This window comes from Tiliqua scincoides, chromosome 4, assembly GCF_035046505.1.
Source record: "Tiliqua scincoides isolate rTilSci1 chromosome 4, rTilSci1.hap2, whole genome shotgun sequence".
In the NCBI taxonomy this organism is placed as follows: Eukaryota; Metazoa; Chordata; class Lepidosauria; order Squamata; family Scincidae; genus Tiliqua; species Tiliqua scincoides.
The window spans coordinates 62,742,264-62,751,086 of NC_089824.1; positions in this window are offsets into that span (position 1 = coordinate 62,742,264).

Sequence of the window (8,823 nt, forward strand, 5' to 3'; positions counted from 1 at the left end):
ATGCACGGCAGTTGGAGCTTCCCAAACATATTGAAACAAAAGCTAAGCAGAGCTTGGAAAGAATGGTACAAGCCCTTCAACAATGGAAACAGTTACCTGAGGATGGGGTCACTTGCTCACTGGAGGTCTTCAACCAGAGACTGAATAGGGACGTATTCTATTACTGGTTTCCTACACATAGTAGGTGGTTGGATTAGGTGTTCTATAAGGCTCCTGCCAACTCTATGATACTACAAAAACAATGATACGGATCAACCTCCCGCTCTTCCCCCTTTACTGGATACAGCACATACCTTTTCAGCACAACTGCACGGGGGGGGGGGAATAGGATTGAACCCCATGGGTTAATATAAAGGAGCAGCTTGAACTCATCATTTTCTAAAGCCAGCTGTCAACTGAAATTAATAGGAAGTTGTTAAGTACAAAGGAATTAATCATATTTTTAAGGGATAATTGGACAATGGGTCATATATCACATCTCAAGGATTCATAAGGATATGGTTAGCACATGTGGAGAGGGCATCACCTCAGCAGGCCCTGCCAGTTCTGACCTATGCAGTTCTGTATAATATCTGTAGGAGGCCCTGCTTTGTACTGCACAGGGTTTTCTCCAGGTATTCTAATGAACACATCTAGTTGGGGACGGGATCTGTCCCCTACCCTACAATGAGTAGCCTAAAATGATGCCAAGTTTCTTCAGATTTTCATAGCATCTTTTTCATATATACAGGAAGGCATCATTTATAAATTCTACAATAAAAATCTCAAAAGTACTAAAAAATATTTAGGCAGAATTCAAGGATGACAGAGTTCTAAACATTTTTCTCACGCTGTGAGGAATTTACATTTAGCAGCTGATAATACAGGTGGAGCCTGTTTATCCACAGATTTTTCATCCATGGATCTGGCTCTCCGTGGGTCCCCCAGACCCACATTGAGTCAGACTCGGCTCCACCTGAGTCCTCCGAAGGGGACTGCACTCTGTTCCCCTCTGGACTGCTTTCTGAAGCCCGCAGAGGCAGCACGCAGCTGTCCACTGCTTCTGCGGGCTTCAGAATGGCCAGGAGAGGCATTCTGAAGCCTGACAAAGCCCTCCAGGTGCTTCCCCTGGTCTCAAAATGCCTTATATGGTGAAAAAAGTCACTTTCTGTTTCCCTTAGGAAACTGGAAGTGCCATTTTTCGCCTCTCTGGGCCATTCTGAAGCCCACAGGGGCAGCGGATGGGCATGCACTGCCTCTGTGAGCTTCAAAAAGCCCTCCAGAGGGTATCAGAGTGCAGCTCTGGTGCCCTTAGGAGGGCAAAAGGGGTGGAAAAGCACGGATTTGATTACCTGTGATTTTCGTTATCGGCAAGGGGTCTGAGAACAGATCCCTCATGGATACCGAGCCCCCACCTGTACATGCTTCATCATTAGACTTCTTACCTTAGATCAGTGATTTTCAACCTTTTTCATCTCATGGCACATTGACAAGGCATTAAAAATGTCAAGGCACACCATCAGGTTTTTGACTATTGACAAGGCACACCATGCTGCCAGTGGGAGCTCACATCCCCCATTGGTCCTACTAATAAATGAGCTTCCCTCAAATTCCTGTGGCACACCTGTGGACCACTCGTGGCACACCAGTGTGCCATGGCACAGTGGTTGAAAATGGCTGCCTTAGATCAAGAATTCCAACAGTAACTTGCAAAATTCCTTGTTCATGTAGAGAATGGGGAAATTATGCTAATGGTATATATATTTTCTAATGTATATAAATACACAAATTTATCATGGCCTTTTGCTGCATATGCTGCTCACTTAGCATGACCATTGGCCTAATCTTATTGAAGGATTACTCCAGCAGAATGTGTGTTCAAACCCAGTACTTTTCTATAGGAGTAGTTCCCATCACTGAGCTCCAAGCCATCAGGAACCATTGTCCCTCCATGCAGCAGTTGAGTGATGTGAGATCAAGCTGTGTACCTGCAAGTCTGAAGTGATCCTTGGGGATGAAATGTGTATAAGCAGAGGCAGGACTTCCCCATTTACTTGTGCTGTGAAACTCTATGTTGTCAGAACGTACAGTCCAATAGCCAAAGTCAAATATCTACCTGGCAGCTGATTTACCATTTCCGTTTCAAGCCAAGAAATAAAACTGTCTAATGTAGCAAAAGACCTAGTCAGATGTAGACCTCATCAGCCACCGAGATTAACAGGGGTAGGGATCCTACTGTCAAAACGCTATAAATAATCAAAGGAGAAAGTCTCCTTTGAACATCTGAACACCAAAGATGCTCAAGGAAAGCTGTTTTCCTCACAGGAGAAAGGAGAAAATATCTTTTAAGATTCTCTCACTCAACTTGAAACAGCCCATCTTTAATTCATATTGCCTCACAAACGTGTCATATTTGTACTCAAGGTCTTGGGAGATCTCGAGAAGAGAAGCTGAAAAATGCCTCCCAGAGCTCTGACACTGATACAAGGCTGTTAAAATGTAATGATGGGCTGGTGCAGGTTTATAACAATAATGAGCATGCTAAGATCACCTAATAAGAGAACAAGCATTTTACCATAAGTTTCATTCTGCCGGTTCTTGCTCTGACATGGCTCTTGGGTGCCTCAGAAACCTTCCCAGAGGCACTCTGCCACTCCACAATATGAACCTTCATACCACGTAACACGTAGTGTTATTATGGAAACTCAATGGCAGGCTGCCGCTGGCCCCCTTCCCTGCCAGCCTCCTTCCCTGCAAGTGGCATCCAACTGAACGATGATTCCTGCTTAGGCGGAAAAGTTGTCCCTTCTCCCCAAGTTACTTCTCTGCCTTCACACAACTTCTAGCGATTGGTACACAACCAGATTTATTTGGAGAGCTGACATTAAACGTCAAACAAATTTAGAACGCAGACAGACTTTCAAAATAAAAAAAGAGGTAAAAAAACCTTTCACAAATAAAATTTAAAGCAACAATCTTATAGACTATCACGCCAAATTCTTTTTTTTTTTTAATGCTTTATTTTCATTTTTATCATGCCAAATTCAATGCTTTGCAGAGCTGGCTTCAGGAACCGTGTAACTTTTTTTTTTTCTTTTTTTCAGAGACACACAACAGCTGAAGGGAAGTGCTATGAAACAAAAGCAGAAGGGCTATTTCTTCTGTGAACTGCTTTCACCCTGAAACGGGCTTTAGGGTCAGGATGCATGGGCCTTTGGGTGCCTGAGGTGAGGTCTTTGCCCCACTCACCTGCAGCCTTTATAAAAGTCATGTTGTGAGCCGGAAAGGCTGGAAGGACTGGATTAGAAACTTCCTTGGCACATTTTGAAGGGGACACAGGGGGAACGGTCACGATGACTGGCAGCTCGCTTATACCTGTTGCGGGCTTTGAAGGGGATGTTGGAAAAGTGAGGAAAGTTCCTAGATGGGAACCTGAAGTGGTTATGCTGGCAAGGATTCAGGCAATTGCTGCTCTTCCTAATCCATCAGCTGAGGATGAGGCTATGTGTGCATGCATGGGGGAGGGGGTGTCATGTCACAAAACCTTTTCACATTCCTTTTTCCTGGTTTTGGTTCTTCCGTTTCTGAGCATCCTCCAAAGCAGGGACAGTTCTGCTAGATAGAAGGGGAGAATCAGAAGAACTGGTCTTGTAATGCTTCTGTGTGTGAACTGGACCTCGGAGGGGACACAGTGGAGAGCAAAAGAACATCTTGCACCTGTTCATAGGTGGTACCATTCTCTACCAACCTGCTGGCATGGAAAAATTAGTACTAGCAGATGGGAGACTTGGGTTCTATAGGTCAACACTTCTGAGGCCCAAATGAGATGTGATGTTGAAGATTCATAATTACATCATAAGAACATCCTCACTGGCCCATCTAGTTCAGCTTTCTGTATCTCACAGTGGCCCACCAAATGCCTCAGGGAGCACACAAGACAACAAGAGACCTGCATCCTGGTGCCATCCCTTGCATCTGGCATTCTGAGCATTGTTCTCTTAGCATTGTTTTTAAATGAGCACAGCTATTTGTGTGTGTGTGTGTGTGTGTGTGTGTGTGTGTGTGTGTGTGTGTGTGAGGGGCAGAGAGATTAAGATCAGGCTATGTTAGTGGTGGGAGATGGGGGGATTTAATTCTTCCCCTTTTTTTCCCACTGGCCTCCAGCTACCTTTTACCCTGTTGGGCAAACTGAACATTTATCTGTAAATTTCCCCCAACAAGGCATATAACAGGTTTGGGAGTAGGCAGTAGGGTTAAATTCACCAGGAAATTTCATCAAGTGTCAACCACCATTTTCAATGCTATTGTCTGAATCTCTCTCTCTCTCTCTCTCTCTCTCTCTCTCTCTCTCACACACACACACACACACACACACACACACACACACAGAGAGAGAGAGAGAGAGAGAGAGAGAGAGAGAGAGAGAGAGAGAGACTGCTTTATTTTTCCTCAAATATCTTGTTTGGCTTGAAGCCCTAGATGCCACATCACCAGTATTTAGTTGATACCATGTTTGTACAGAAAGCAGGTTCTGTGTATGAGGAAAGGAAGAAAGGAACTGAATCAGCTTCACTGAAAATACTTTGCGACAAACTCCAGCCCAAACCACATTACGTGGAAATAAACCCCGTTGATTTCAATGGCTCCTACTTTCACATAATGAGTATAAGATTAGGTTGTAAGAGTTCCTACAACGACTGTGCTTTTTAATTTGAGGAGTCCCTCCTGCCTAGTTTTGGAATTTTAGTCCACAAGGTCTGTTTTCCACGTCTGAAACTTTATTTGTCGGAATATGCTGGTGGAAGCAAAAGCAATTTGGAATAGTGCACTAAAGGTAGTTTGCAAAGTGGAAATTTAATTAACAAGGTGCCACAGTGCAGTTATCCAGACCGCATTGCCTAGATTTGAACACCATGAAAGAGGATCTTGCTGCACAACAACAAAGCAGAGATACCTGTTTTTCATGCTGAGTTTGGATTCTAAGAGGAGAAACCACCGTGTTAAACACTTCAAAGACATTGTGTATGCAAAAGAGCTAAAATAAAGATGTACATTGTCCTGGTATTTGAAGGCCTACAAATGCAACAAAGATAAATCACTGGAGTTCTCCTTCCTCCAGAGAAAACAGTCATAGTGTTATTTCTCCTAGTCTCACATGGTTCGGAGTGTAATTACATTGACCATTCTTCAAGATTCCTCTTTCACCTGACTCTTTACAACCACAAAAGGAGAATGCAAGTATGCAATAGGTGGAAGAATCAGAGAGGTAGGGGGATGGATAGTCAAACAGATGCTTGGTCCTGCTCTGTATAATTGGAAGGCTGATTTTTGTCAAGTCATTCCAGTAATGAAATTAACCATTTCTGAAATAATTCATATCAGTGGCTGTATAGAGAAAAAATTTGCAAGCAGTGCTCTGCCCTCTTTTTCAAAAATAATTAATCATCTTTCAGTGTCTGGCTGCTGGCACAGATGCAATGGCGGCTCTAACACGAGTTGGTGACATTTCTGATTATACAAGTGAACATAGGTTACGATATGTGGACCCTTGATTCAACAGACCATGAGCATCTCCATTGACTTCAATGCATTCCGAGTAGATGGACTCTTGGCATTCAGTGACACCCCTGCCCTCCTATTATGGCCCAATCCTATGCTCACCACTTGTCATCGTTGCACCTCTTCCACTGGTGCTGACTGCTGCAAAGCAGTTGGCACCATTGTAAAAAGTGCTCTGGCAGCATGCTTAGTAGACTGGCAGACTTAGTAGACAGACTTAGTAGACTGGCATCATTGGCTCTCCCATCAGAGCAGGTAAGTCAGTGAGGCAGGTGGAAGGGGTGGTGGGAACAAAACTGGGGGGATGGGTGAATTGGATGCAGGAAGAGGACAGATTTGGCAGCAGTGCCAGCCACCAAATTCTAACTCCCTTCCCACGCCCAGTCCTGCAGTGTGGGTCCATGAGAACCTGAGCCAGCAATTTTGCTAGTGCAGGTCTGAACAGATCCCCCCTCCTGCTGTAGAGGCTGACCCCCAGGAGACCTCTGCAACTGCCCATTGCAGGATGCAGCGATAGCCATTTTGGCGCCATGGCATCGGTGGAGGTGGGGTGGAAGAATAGGATTGGGCTCTTGGTCCATTAAATTGAAGGTTCATTGTCCATTCATAATACTTTTTAGGTTTTGCAATATCATAACTCATATTTATGCACATTTAAAACATTTTGTTGAAGAATAGTCCTATGTGACGTAGGCTGCAATCCTAACCACACTTTCCTGAGAGGAAGCCCCATTGAACAAAATAGGACTTACTTCTGAGTAGACCTGTTAGGATTGTGCCTGTAGTGTTGTTAATTCTCCAAATCACACCCTTTTGAATAGATATTAGAACTTCTGACTCTATAGATCCTCTAGAATAATAGTAAGTTTTTTTGATCACTCAAATAATACATGAATAATTGAAATGACATTCTTATGTTAGCTATTCATTCCCATTTATAATAATCTACTATTTGATGCATTTTACTTAAGGAAGGTACAAGAATTTTCAAAATAGATCTGCTAGACATTTGTGTGAGCAAAAACAAATGCATAGCAAATTTTGGTACAGTAAACATGGAATAGCTGAAATCTATTGTGATGCTTTTTGAAGGAGTATATTTACCATTTTTATTGTACCATAAAACAGTTTTAAAATGCTCTTGTTTAAAATGATCTCTTTCCTGGCTTTAAAAGCACATATGTAGCCTTTTGTATAAGTGTGGCATACTGGACAGAGCGTGAGACTTGGATTGGAGAGATCTGGGTCCAAATCTCAGCTTAACCTTGAAGCTTACTAGGTGGCCTTCGGCACATCATTCTCTTTCAGCCAAATCTATTTTACAGGGTGGTGACATAAGAACATAAGAACAGCCTTGCTGGATCAGGCCATAGGCCCATCTAGTCCAGCTTGCTGTATCAGGCCATAGGCCCATCTAGTCCAGCTTGCTGTATCACACAGTGGCCCACCAAATGCCCCAGGGAGCACACAAGGCAACAAGAGACCCTGCATCCTGGTGCCCTCCCTTGCCTCTGGCATTCTGACGTAGCCCATTTCTGAAATCAGGAGGTTGCACATACAGTTGTGAAGATGAATGAAACAAGAGCATGTGTTCTGTCCTGATTTCCTTGCAGAAAAAATGTGATACAAATATGATAAATAAATATGCTTTTGCAGCAAAAGATGTTCTACTGCATGGATTCAAAAGTCTCATTGTTCCATGCATGGTTCCATGCATGGTTCCATGCAAAAGTCTCATTTAAAGCATGCCAGAATACATCCATGTACATTTTTCATCTAAAAGAGAAGAGAAGATGTAACTAAAGCTGCTAAGTGAATAATTTAGCACAGTGCTCTAGGAAAAAGACAAGGATCATGTAAAGAGCAAAATCCAGAGGCCTCCTCTGCAAACAAATTTCAAGAGGTTCTTTTAATTGTGCAATGCCCCTTCTCCCTACTTTTACTTTCCTCATTGATCCAGTCTGTAATGCAAATCAATGACATCTATTTAGGGTGGATTTAGCAGAATTAGCCTTAACAGCTACTTTATTTATCTACAATTAGTTTAAATGGAGAAGAAAATTAGGTAGGTTTAATATGGGAATATTTTCCAGTCTATTTATTTGTGCATCTCCTCCTTAGGGTATTGCAATGAGGACAATGCCCATTCTTATCATTATGGAGACGATTGGATTTGGATTTATTTCTGAGTGTCCCAGCTCTTCTCCATCAGCTACGTTTCAGAGGAATCAGTCCAACAGTGATGAGAGTAGTGTGGGTGCCATGTTGCTGATGGTGGTTTACTGATGGTGGGTTGCAGCAGTGGGTGGTAGTTCCTCTCACCTGACCATTGTTGAGCAGAGGGGAGTTTATGGATGCTGACCAATCTGAGTCAGGTTTGGGGATGGGGGTAATTCTGTCTAGTGGCCCCTGTAATTGATAAGGGTCATTCACTGGTTGCCCATGGCAACCCCTGATGGTGCATTGGACAATATCACTGCCACTGATAATTGTTCACCGGTTATGTGGGCCCTCTGATGGCCATTAGTCCTTTCTGATGGCCTGAGCTAATCAATTCCTGATATCATCCCTGGATGAGAGATATATGATCTCTTGGTATGACATGAATGTTTCCCAATGTTGGATAAGACTAATTAAGGGCAAATGAGAATCACATTGGGCAGGGACAAAGGTGAGGGAACTGTTGCTACCCAGGCATTCCTGCAGTAATGTCAGCTGTCAGTAAGTGAGGGTAAAAGATGTTCCTATCTAGGAATTATTCATGGTTAAGCACTGGGAACATGATGTTGCGGCAGAAATCTGAAGAGATAGTTCAGCAGTAAGCTAAAAATAAGACAATAGGAGAGGTGGGCTTGAGGAGAACAGGTCAGCCAGACTGAGGAAGAGAAGTCTTGATCTTTTGGCTATTGCAGGAACATGTGCTATTTCAGAATTTCTCAAACTGTGGTCACAACCTGAACTGATTTCTGGTGGGTCATGGAACACTGCCCAGAACCATCAACACTTCTGGGTTGCCAGGTTTTCACATTTTTTAAAATATGAAAAGCCCAGCTCTAGAGCATTTTCTCTCTGAACAGTATGTTTTGTCAGCAAGAACTTGACAAAACTCAACCTAAAGCAGGCCAAAGACTGCTCAGCATAGCGCAGTGGCTTTTCGGCCTGCTCCATGCTGAGTTGCATCGTGTTCTCACTGACAAAAACGCACTAGTCGAGAACGTGATCTGGAGGTGGATTTTTCACATTTAGAAAAGCACAAAAGCTTGGCATCCTGAAAGTATTGGTGGT